We start from the raw sequence: 12500 nt of genomic DNA, 5'->3' as shown, positions 1-12500 counted from the left end.
AGGAAGCCCATCATTGGAATATACAACCAAGTTCTATAATGAAAAATTCCCACTAGTATATGAAAGTGATATCATAAGAGACTCTCTATCATGAAGATCATGGTGCTACTTTGAAGCACAAGTGTGGAAAAGGATAGTAGCATTGTCCCTTCTCTCTTTTTCTCTCATTTTTGGCCTTTCTCCTTTTTTAGGCCTCTTTTTTCTCTTTTTTGTTCGGAGTCTCATCCCGACTTGTGGGGGAATCATAGTCTCCATCATCCTTTCCTCACTGGACAATGCTCTAATAATGATGATCATCACACTTTATTTACTTACAACTCAAGAATTACAACTCAATACTTAGAACAAAATATGATCTATGAATGCCTCCGGCGGTGTACCGGGATGTGCAATGATCATGAGTGACATGTATGAAAGAATTATGAACGGTGGCTTTGCCACAAATAGCATGTCAACTACATGATCATGCAAAATATGACAATGATGAAGCGTGTCATAATAACAGAACGGTGGAAAGTTGCATGGCAATATATCTCGGAATGGCTATGGAAATGCCATAATAGGTAGGTATGGTGGCTGTTTTGAGGAAGGTATATGGTGGGTTTATGGTACTGGCGAAAGTTGCGCGGTACTAGAGAGGCTAGCAATGGTGGAAGGGTGAGAGTGCGTATAATCCATGGACTCAACATTAGTCATAAAGAACTCACATACTTATTGCAAAAAACTATTAGTTATCGAAACAAAGTACTACGCATGCTCCTAGGGGGATAGATTGGTAGGAAAAGACCATCGCTCGTCCCCGACCGCCACTCATAAGGAAGACAATCAATAAATATAATCATGCTCCGACTTCATCACATAACGGTTCACCATACGTGCATGCTACGGGAATCACAAACTTTAACACAAGTATTTCTCAAATTCACAACTACTCAACTAGCATGACTCTAATATCACCATCTTCATATCTCAAAACAATCATCAAGTATCAAACCTTCTCATAGTATTCAATGCACTTTATATGAAAGTTTTTATTATATCCCTCTTGGATGCATCATATTAGGACTAATTCATAACCAAAGCAAACTACCATGCTGTTTAGAGACTCTCAAAATAATATAAGTGAAGCATGAGAGTTCATCTATTTCTATAAAATAAAACCACCACCGTGCTCTAAAAAGATATAAGTGAAGCACTAGAGCAAACAACAAACTACTCCAAAAGATATAAGTGAAGATCAATGAGTAGTCGAATAATTATGCAACTTGAAGACTCTCTAACATTTAAATTTCAGATCTGGTATTTTATTCAAACAGAAGCAAAACAATAAAATAAAATGACGCTACCAAGCAAAACACATATCATGTGGCGAATAAAAATATAGCTCCAAGTAAAGTTACCGATGAACGAAGACGAAAGAGGGGATGCCTTCCGGGGCATCCCCAAGCTTAGGCTTTTGGTTGTCCTTGAATATTACCTTGGGGTGCCTTGGGCATCCCCAAGCTTAGGCTCTTTCCACTCCTTATTCCATAGTCCATCGAATCTTTACCCAAAACTTGAAAACTTCACAACAACAAAACTAACAGAAAACTCATAAGCTCTGTTAGTATAAGAAAATAAATCACCACTTAGGTACTGTTGTGAACTCATTCTAAATTCATATTGGTGTAATATCTACTGTATTCCAACTTCTCTATGGTTCATACCCTCCGATACTACTCATAGATTCATCAAAATAAGCAAACAACACATAGAAAACAGAATCTGTCAAAAACAGAACAGTCTGTAGTAATCTGTAGGTTTCGAATACTTCTGTAACTCCAAATCCTGAGAAATTAGGAAGTCCTATAATTTGTTTATTATCTACTGACAGTTGGAATTGGTATTTTATCGCTCTCTGGTAAAAATGAAAATTATTCTCGTGAGCGCATACTTTCTGTTTTTTACAGCAAGATCAAATAACAATCACCCAAGAAGATCCTAAAGGCTTTACTTGGCACAAACACTAATTAAAACATAAAAAACACAATCATAACAGAGGATAGATGATTAATTTATTACTAAACAGGAACAAAAAGCAAGGAGCAAAAAAATTGGGTTGCCTCCCAACAAGCGCTATCGTTTAACGCCCCTAGCTAGGCATGATGATTTCAATGATGCTCACATAAAAGATAAGAATTGTAACATAAAGAGAGCATCATGAAGAATATAAGCACATTTAAGTCTAACCCACTTCCTATGCATAGGGATTTTGTGAGCAAACAACTTGTGGGAACAATAATCAACTAGCATAGGAGGCAAAACAAGCATAACTTCAAAACTTTAAGCACATAGAGAGGAAACTTGATATTATTGCAATTCCTACAAGCATATATTCCTCCCTCATAATAATTTTCAGTAGCATCATGAATGAATTCAACAATATAACCAGCACCTAAAGATATTCTTTTCATGATCTACTAGCATAGAAATTACACTCTCCACATAAGCAAAATTCTTCTCATTCGGAATAGTGGGAGTATCATAAGAGACTTGAATACTATAAATTGTTTCCACATTAAAAGAGTAATGTTCAGAAAAAGGTAATCATAATCATGACAAGTTTTATAAATATAATCATACTTTTTATAGCATAAGTATCATCACAATAATCATCATAGTAGGAGGCATGCTATCATCATTATAAATTTGCATATCAAAACTTGGGAGACTAAAAATATCATCTTCAATTAAACGTAGCATCCCCAAGCTTGGGACAAACATTAATTGCAGCAAATAATATTCTCAAAAACATCATCTTCAGTAACATAGCATCCCCAAGCTTGGGCCTTTTCATATCATAAGCATACACTCTCATCATTAAATAGGTTATGGATAGCACCAATAGGATTAGGCAAATGTATCATCATCAGTCAATGAGAAATAGGAGCAAGCATCTTGGAGAGAGATCTTCTTACCTTTAATCTTCTCTGCTTGCTTTCTTTCTTCACATCATAGTGTGGTTTCAATTCTCTTTGCATTGGAGCTCCTCAATTACGGTGATTCATTCATGGTAGAAACAATAGGAGAATAGTGAATTCTCTTCCCTTTCTTAGTATTCTTTCATCTTATATTGTTTTTCTTTTCTTTATGTAATTGGCAATATAAGGATTTTCAATGCAATTCACCGCACAATACATAAATTTTCTAGATCAATATCGAGGAATTTCTCAAGGTTATATTCTGGAATATGCTTAGTTATACGTTTCATTTCTTCATAACCCAAAAGCAAACTAAGTTCATTATGATGTGCAAGGGAAATCAAATCATCACAATTTTTGGACACGATACGATCATGAAACAATTTGCATTTGAGATTTAAATGACCATGTTCATTGCAAAGTTCACAAGTATGGTAAGAAATTTTAAATTTTCAGCACAAACATCTAGCCTTTCTTGCAACCATTTAGTTTTCCAAATACTTATGCCTCTTGCAAAATCTATCTTCCCTGTTTGGTATGTACTTGCAAACTCTATGCACTCCACAAAAATCGACATGCTTATAAGAGATATTTTCATCATAACTAGTGCAATCATCATTAGTACTATGGATATTCAAAGAGTTCATACTAATAACATTGCAATCATGCTCATCATTCAAAGATTTAGTGCCAAACATTCTATAGACTTCTTCTTCTAGCACTTGAGCACAATTTTCCTTTCCATCATTCTCACGAAAGATATTAAAAAGATGAAGCGTATGAGGCAAACTCAATTCCATTTTGTAGTTTTCTTTTATAAACTAAACTAGTGATAAAACAAGAAACTAAAAGATTCGATTGCAAGATCTAAAGATATACCTTCAAGCTAACCTCCCCGGCAACGGCGCCAGAAAAGAGCTTGATGTCTACTACACAACCTTCTTCGTGTAGACGTTGTTGGGCCTCCAAGTGCAGAGGTTTGTAGGACAGTAGCAAATTTCCCTCAAGTGGATGACCTAAGGTTTATCAATCCGTAGGAGGCGTAGGATGAAGATGGTCTCTCTCAAGCAACCCTGCAACCAAATAAAAGAGTCTCTTGTGTCCCCAACACACCCAATACAATGGTAAATTGTATAGGTGCACTAGTTCGGCGAAGAGATGGTGATACAAGTGCAATATGGATGGTAGATATAGGTTTTTGTAATCTGAAAATATAAAAACAGCAAGGTAACTAATGATAAAAGTGAGAAAACGGTATTGCAATGCGTAGGAAACAAGGCCTAGGGTTCATACTTTCACTAGTGCAAGTTCTCTCAACAATAATAACATAATTGGATCATATAAATATCCCTCAACATGCAACAAAGAGTCACTTCCAAAGTCACTAATAGCGGAGAACAAACGAAGAGATTATGGTAGGGTACGAAACCACCTCAAAGTTATCCTTTCTGATCGATCTATTCAAGAGTCCGTAGTAAAATAACATGAAGCTATTCTTTCCGTTCGATCTATCATAGAGTTCGTACTAGAATAACACCTTAAGACACAAATCAACCAAAACCCTAATGTCACCTAGATACTCCAATGTCACCTCAAGTATCGTGGGTATGATTATACGATATACATCACACAATCTCAGATTCATCTATTCAACCAACACAAAGAACTTCAAAGAGTGCCCCAAAGTTTCTACCGGAGAGTCAAGACGAAAACGTGTGCCAACCCCTATGCATAAGTTCACGAGGTCACGAAAATCCGCAAGTTGATCACCAAAACATACATCAAGTGGATCACGTGATATCCCATTGTCACCACAGATAAGCACATGCAAGACATACATCAAGTGTTCTCAAATCCTTAAAGACTCAATCCGATAAGATAACTTCAAAGGGAAAACTCACATCACAAGAGAGTAGAGGGGGAGAAACATCATAAGATCCAACTATAATAGCAAAGCTCGTGATACATCAAGATCGTACCACCTCAAGAACACGAGAGAGAGAGAGATCAAACACATAGCTACTGTACATACCCTCAGCCCCGAGGGGATGATACCCACAAGTATAGGGGATCGCAACAGTTTTCGAGGGTAGAGTATTCAACCCAAATTTATTGATTCGACACAAGGGGAGCCAAAGAATATTCTCAAGTATTAGCAGCTGAGTTGTCAATTCAACCACACCTGGAAACTTAATATCTGCAGCAAGGTATTTAGTAGCAAAGTAATATGATAGTAGTGGTAACATGGTGGCAAAAGTAACGGTAGCAAAAGTAATTTTGGTTTTATAGTGATGTAACAGATAGCAACGGAAAAGTAAATAAGCGAAGAACAATATATGGAAGCTCGTAGGCAATGGATCGGTGATGGAGAATTATGTCGGATGCGGTTCATCATGTAACAGTCATAACTAGGGTGACACAGAACTAGCTCCAGTTCATCAATGTAATGTAGGCATGTATTCCGAATATAGTCATACGTGCTTATGGAAAAGAACTTGCATGACATCTTTTGTCCTACCCTCCCGTGGCAGCGGGGTCCTATTGGAAACTAAGGGATATTAAGGCCTCCTTTTAATAGAGTACGGACCAAAGCATTAACACATAGTGAATACATGAACTCCTCAAACTACGGTCATCACCGGGAGTGGTCCCGATTATTGTCACTTCGGGGTTGCCGGATCATAACACATAGTAGGTGACTATAGACTTGCAAGATAGGATCAAGAACTCACATATATTCATGAAAACATAATAGGTTCAGATCTGAAATCATGGCACTCGGGCCCTAGTGACAAGCATTAAGCATAGCAAAGTCATAGCAACATCAATCTCAGAACATAGTGGATACTAGGGATCAAACCCTAACAAAACTAACTCGATTACATGATAAATCTCATCCAACCCATCACCGTCCAGCAAGCCTACGATGGAATTACTCACGCACGGTGGTGAGCATCATGAAATTGGTGATGGAGGATGGTTGATGATGATGATGACGGATTCCCTCTCTCAGAGCCCCGAACGGACTCCAGATCAGCCCTCCCGAGAGAGTTTAGGGCTTGGCGGCGGCTCTATCGTAAAACGATGAATCCTTCTCTCTGTTTTTTCTCCCCGAAAGTGAATATATGGAGTCAGGTTGAGGTCGGTGGAGCGTCAGGGGGCCCATGAGGCAGGGGCGCGCCCCCACCCTCGTGGACAGGTGGAGCCCCCCCTGACGTGGATCTTCCTTCCAGTATTTTTTATATATTCCAAAATAATTCTCCGTTGATTTTCAGGTCATTCCGAGAACTTTTATTTCTGCACAAAAATAACACCATGGCAATTCTGCTGAAAACACGTCAGTCCGGGTTAGTTCCATTCAAATCATGCAAGTTAGAGTCCAAAACAAGGGCAAAAGTGTTTGGAAAAGTAGATACGACGGAGACGTATCAACTCCCCCAAGCTTAAACCTTTGCTTGTCCTCAAGCAATTCAGTATAAACTGAAAGTGATAAAGAAAAACTTTTACAAACTCTGTTTGCTCTTGTTGTTGTAAATATGTAAACCAGCATTCAAGTTTTCAGCAAAGATTATGAACTAACCATATTCACAATAACGACATAGGTCTCATGTTTACTCATATCAATGGCATAATCAACTAGCGAGCAATAATAATAAATCTCGGATGACAACACTTTCTCAAAACAATCATAATATGATATAACAAGATGGTATCTCGCTAGCCCTTTCTGAGACCGCAAAACATAAATGCAGAGCACCTTTAAAGATCAAGGACTGACTAGACATTGTAATTCATGGTAAAAGAGATCCAGTCAAGTCATACTCAATGTAATAAACAGTAATGATGCAAATGACAGGGTGCTCTCCAACTGGTGCTTTTTAATAAGAGGATGATGAGTCAACATAAAAGTAAATAGATAGGCCCTTCGCAGAGGGAAGCAGGGATTTGTAGAGGTGCCAGAGCTCGGTTTTGAAATATAGATAATAATATTTTGAGCGGTATACTTTCATTGTCAACATAACAACCAAGAGATGCGATATCTTCCATGCTACACACATTATAGGCGGTTCCCAAACAGAATGGTAAAGTTTATACTCCCCCTTCCACCAACAAGCATCAATCCATGGCTTGCTCGAAACAACGAGTGCCTCCAACTAATCAAGAGTCCCAGGGGGAGTTTTGTTTGCAATTATTTTGATTTAGTTTGCATAAAGCATGGGACTGGGCATCCCGGTGACCAGCCATTTTCTCGTGAGTGAGGAGCGGAGTCCACTCCTCTTGAGAATAACCCACCTAACATGGAAGATACGGACAGCCCTAGTTGATACATGAGCTATTCGAGCATACAAAACAGAGATATTTATTTGAAGGTTTAGAGTTTGGCACATACAAATTTACTTGGAACGGCAGGTAGATACCGTATATAGGTAGGTATGGTGGACTCATATGGAATAACTTTGGGGTTTATGGGATTGGATGCACAAGCAGTATTCCCGCTTAGTACAGGTGAAGGCTAGAAAAAGACTGGGAAGCGACCAGCTAGAGAGCGACAACAGTCATGAACATGCATTAAAATTAATCAACATCCGAATGCAAGCATGAGTAGGATATAATGCACCATGAACATAAATATCGTAGAGGCTATGTTGATTTTGTTTCAACTACATGCGTGAACATGTGCCAAGTCAAGCCACTCGAATCATTCAAAAGAGGATACCACCCTATCATACCACATCACAACCATTTTAATAGCATGTTGGCACGCAAGGTAAACCATTATAAGCTCCTAGCTAATTAAGCATGGCATAAGCAACTATAATCTCTAATTGTCATTGCAAACATGTTTATTCATAATAGGCTGAATCAGGAACGATGAACTAATCATATTTACAAAAACAAGAGAGGTAGAGTTCATACCAGCTTTTCTCATCTCAATAAGTTCATCATATAATCATCATTATTGCCTTTCACTTGCACGACCGAATAGTGTGGATAATAATAATAGTGCACGTGCATTGGACTAAGCTGGAATCTGCAAGCATTCAATTCAAGAGAGAAGACAAGGTAATATGGGCTCTTTGTTAGATCAACAATAATGCATATGAGAGCCACTCAACATTTTAATTATGGTCTTCTCCTCTCGACCCCCAAAGAAAGAAAAGAAATAAAACTATTTACATGGGAAAGCTCCCAACAAGCAAAAAGAAGAGAAATCTTTTTGGTTTTTTTTAATTACTACTACAAGCATGGAAAGTAAACTAGCTAAAAGCTACAACTATTTTTTGTTTTTCTTAAGGTTTTAAACACACAAGAAGAAAGCATAAAAAAGAAATAAACTAGCATGGATGATACAATGAAAAAGTATGAGCACCGACAACTAGCAATGAGTGTGTGAACATGAATGTAATGTCGGTGAGAAATACGTACTCCCCCAAGCTTAGGCTTTTGGCCTAAGTTGGTCTATGGCCACGGCTGGCCTGGCGGATATCCAAAGTAATAGTTGGGGTCGTACTGTGAAGAAGCCTCGGATTGCCACTGGTTGGCAATCACCTCCGGATCCCACTGGTAATCAGACTGTCGTGGAGGATCAAATTGTGGTTCCGGCTCTGGCTCTGTAGCTGATGTAGGGTTCCGGTAGGCGTGAATGGCCTCCAACGGAACAAGGTACTTGCCTGCAGATAAATCAAACAAGGAAGGAGCAGGCAAGGTAATAGTCTCAGGATGATTTTTACCAAATATTAATTTGTACTTAAGCGCCTTTTCCCTATTCTTAACAATAAAATCATGTGCTACCATACTCTTATAATCTAGATAAACAGGAGGCACAACTTCTCTTCCTTCTCATAATGCCTAATAGGTATGTTAAAGTGTGCAGCGAGGCGCGAGGCGAAGATGCCTCCAAGGACGGGGCCCTTAGTACGGTTAAGATTTAACCGCTTTGCAATCAATAGCGCCCATACTGAATGTGTCATCACGAAATAAGGCATGGCACAAAATAACAATATCAGGGGCACTCAGGTTTCCACAGTTTCCGCGCCCCAATTAAGCATCTACTAGCAAATATGCAAAGTAACGTAAAACAGGGAAAATGTATGCTAGTAATTATTGCATCGGAAACCTTCCTCGTTTCCCCTACAGCAATGGTATCAATAAACCCATCCACATCGTCACGATGTGGTTCCTCTACACTGCCCTCAAAAGGGATCAAACAAACCCGACAAAAATCACGAAGTGACATCTCCTTATGCTCATCATATAAATAAAATTCCACCGTAGGTGGTGAGCTCCTAGCATGGAAATGAAAGTTTTGCACAAAGATATTGGTGAGTAAGAGATACTGTTCGCGTTGGTCGTGGAGGAAGGCGGTGAGGCCTGCATTCTCAGCCAATTCATAGAAATCATCATAAATCCCGGCTGCTCTCAAGAAATCATCACAAGGCCATTCACACGGCGAACCTCCGCGGTGCGAGGAAGATTATATTTGGGCCTCTTATCCTCCTCACTTTGCTTATCCTTCGAGCTTCGGCTCGATGAGCCCCTCAAAAATCTCTTCATTTTCTGAAATTCTGAAATTTTTAGTAACTTCAAAATAAAAGTGAACAAACTCAACAATATTGATAGCAACTACTCCTACAAGTGCCTAGAGGCAATATCATGCATCAAAACTACTTTTGACCATATAAATTTGACATGCAAGCTCAAGAACAGGGTCACCTAAGCAGCAAAAATTTGCAATGAATAAAGCACTAGAACAAAAACTAATTGGACCATTGGAGGAGTCACATACCAAGAACAATCCCCCAAAGCAGTTTTGTGAGGAGCTTTGAGCAAGGAGATCGAAAATGGCAGCAAAATGAGCTTGGACTTGGGTTTGAGCTGTTGTAGTGTTTTTGGGAGGAAGAAAGGAGTGTGTGGTAGCTGGAATAAGTGGAGGGGAGCCACCGTGGCCCACGAGGCAGGGGGGCGCGCCCTGGACCCTCGTGGCCAGGTGCTTGCTCCCCCTATTGTGTTCTCAGTGCCAGATATTCTCAAATATTCTAGAAAAAATCATATTTAATTTTCAGGGCATTTGGAGAACTTTTATTTTCGGGGTATTTTATTGCAATTGATAATTCAGAAAACAGACAGAAATACTATTTTTGCTTTATTTAATATAAATAACAGAAAGTAAAAGGAGGGTACAGAGAGTTGTGTTTTCTAAATTCATCCATCTCATGCTCATCAAAAGGAATCCACTAACAAGGTTGATCAGGTCTTGTTAACAAACTCATTCGATAACATGAACACGGAGAAATTTCGAATAACACTATGTTACCTCAACGGGGATATGCACATCCCCAACAATAAGAATATCATATTTCTTCTTGACAGTAGGAAGAGGAAATTCAAAACCTCCAATAGTAATGTGAATTTTTCCAATAGAATTGATACTGTGGACTTGAGGTTGTTTCCTCGGAAAGTGTACCGTATGCTCATTACCATTAACATGAAAAGTGACATTGCCTTTGTTGCAATCAATAACAGCCCCTGCAGTATTCAAAAAGGGTCTTCCAAGAATAATAGACATACTATCATCCTCGGGAATATCAAGAATAACAAAGTCCGTTAAAATAGTAACGTTTGCAACCACAACAGGCACATCCTCACAAATACCGAGTATAGCAGTTGATTTATCAGCCATTTGCAAAGATATTTCAGTAGGTGTCAACTTATTCAAATCAAGTCTACGATATAAAGAGAGAGGCATAACACTAACACCGGCTCCAAGATCACATAAAGCAGTTTTAACATAGTTTCTTTTAATGGAGCATGGTATAGTTGGTACTCCTGGATCTCCCTTCTTGGTATTCCACCCTTAAAAGTATAATTAGCAAGCATGGTGGAAATTTCAGCTTCCGTATCTTTCTTTTATTAGTAACAACTTTCATATATTTAGCATAAGGATTCATTTTAAGCATATCAGTCAAACGCATACGCAAAAAGATAGGTCTAATCATTTCAGCAAAGCGCTCAAAATCCTCATCATCCTTTTTCTTGGATGGTTTAGGAGGAAAAGGCATGGGTTTCTGAACCCATGGTTCTCTTTCTTTACCATGCTTCCTAGCAACAAAGTCTCTCTTATCATAACGTTGATTCTTTGATTGTGGGTTATCAAGATCAACAGCAGGTTCAATCTCTACATTCATTGTCATTGCTAGGTTGAGCATCAACATGAACATCATCATTAACATTATCACTAGGTTCATGCTCATTACCAGATTGTGTTTCAGCATCAGAAATAGAAATATCATTGGGATTCTCAGGTGTGTCATCAACAGGTTCACTAGAAGCATGCAAAGTCCTATCATTTTTCTTTTTCTTCCTCTTAGAAGGACTAGGTGCATCTACATTATTTCTCTGAGAATCTTGCTCAATTCTCTTAGGATGGCCTTCAGGATACAAAGGTTCCTGAGTCATTTTACCAGTTCTAGTAGCCACTCTAAGCAAAATCATTATTTCTTACTATTCAATTCATTGAGCAAATCATTCTGAGCTAAGTACTTGTTCTACTTGAGTGGTAACCATAGAAGCATGTTTACTAATAAGTTTAGTTCACCTTTAACATTAGCCATATAATCACTCAAGTGTTCAATCATATAAGCATTGCGTTTTAATTCTCTACAAAAATAAAGCATTAAAGTTTTCTTGCTTAACCATAATAGTTATCAAACTCATCCAAACATTGGCTAGCAAACTTAGTAGGAGGGATTCAGCTTTATCATATCTATAGAGAGAATTTACCTTTACTACCTGTGTCGGGTTATCAAGACCATGTATTTCTTCAACAGCGGTAAATTAAGACCATGTATTTCTTCAATAGGAGGTAAATTCTTAACATCTTCAGCTTTAATACCTTTTTCTTTCATAGATTTCTTTGCCTCTTGCATATCTTCAGGACTGAGAAATAGAATACCCCTTTTCTTCGGAGTTGGCTTCAGGAGTTGGTTCAGGAATTGGATCAGGATGGAGTGTCCAATTATTTTCATTAGTCAACATATTATTCAATAGAATTTCAGCTTCATCTGGTGTTCTTTCCCTGAAAACACAACCAGCACAACTATCCAGTGGTCTCTGGAAGCATCAGTTAGTCCATTATAAAAGATATCAAGTATTTCATTTTTCTTAAGAGGATGATCAGGCAAAGCATTAAGTAATTGGAGAAGCCTCCCCCAAGCTTGTGGGAGACTCTCTTCTTCAATTTGCACAAAATTATATATTTCCCTTAAAGCAGCTTGTTTCTTATGAGCGGGGGAAATATTTAGCAGAGAAGTAATAAATCATATCCTGGGGACTACGCACACAACCAGAGATCAAGAGAATTAAACCATATTTTAGCATCACCCTTTAATGAGAACGGAAATAATCTTAAGGATATAAGTAGCGAGTTTTCTCATCATTAGTGAACAGGGTGGCTATATCATTAATTTAGTAAGATGTGCCACAAATTTTCAGATTCATAGCCATAAAAGGATCAGATTCAACCAAAGTAATTATTGTACC

Source organism: Triticum urartu, chromosome 4 (genome assembly GCF_003073215.2).
Source record: "Triticum urartu cultivar G1812 chromosome 4, Tu2.1, whole genome shotgun sequence".
Classification (NCBI taxonomy): domain Eukaryota; kingdom Viridiplantae; phylum Streptophyta; class Magnoliopsida; order Poales; family Poaceae; genus Triticum; species Triticum urartu.
This window is presented reverse-complemented; position numbering follows the sequence as displayed.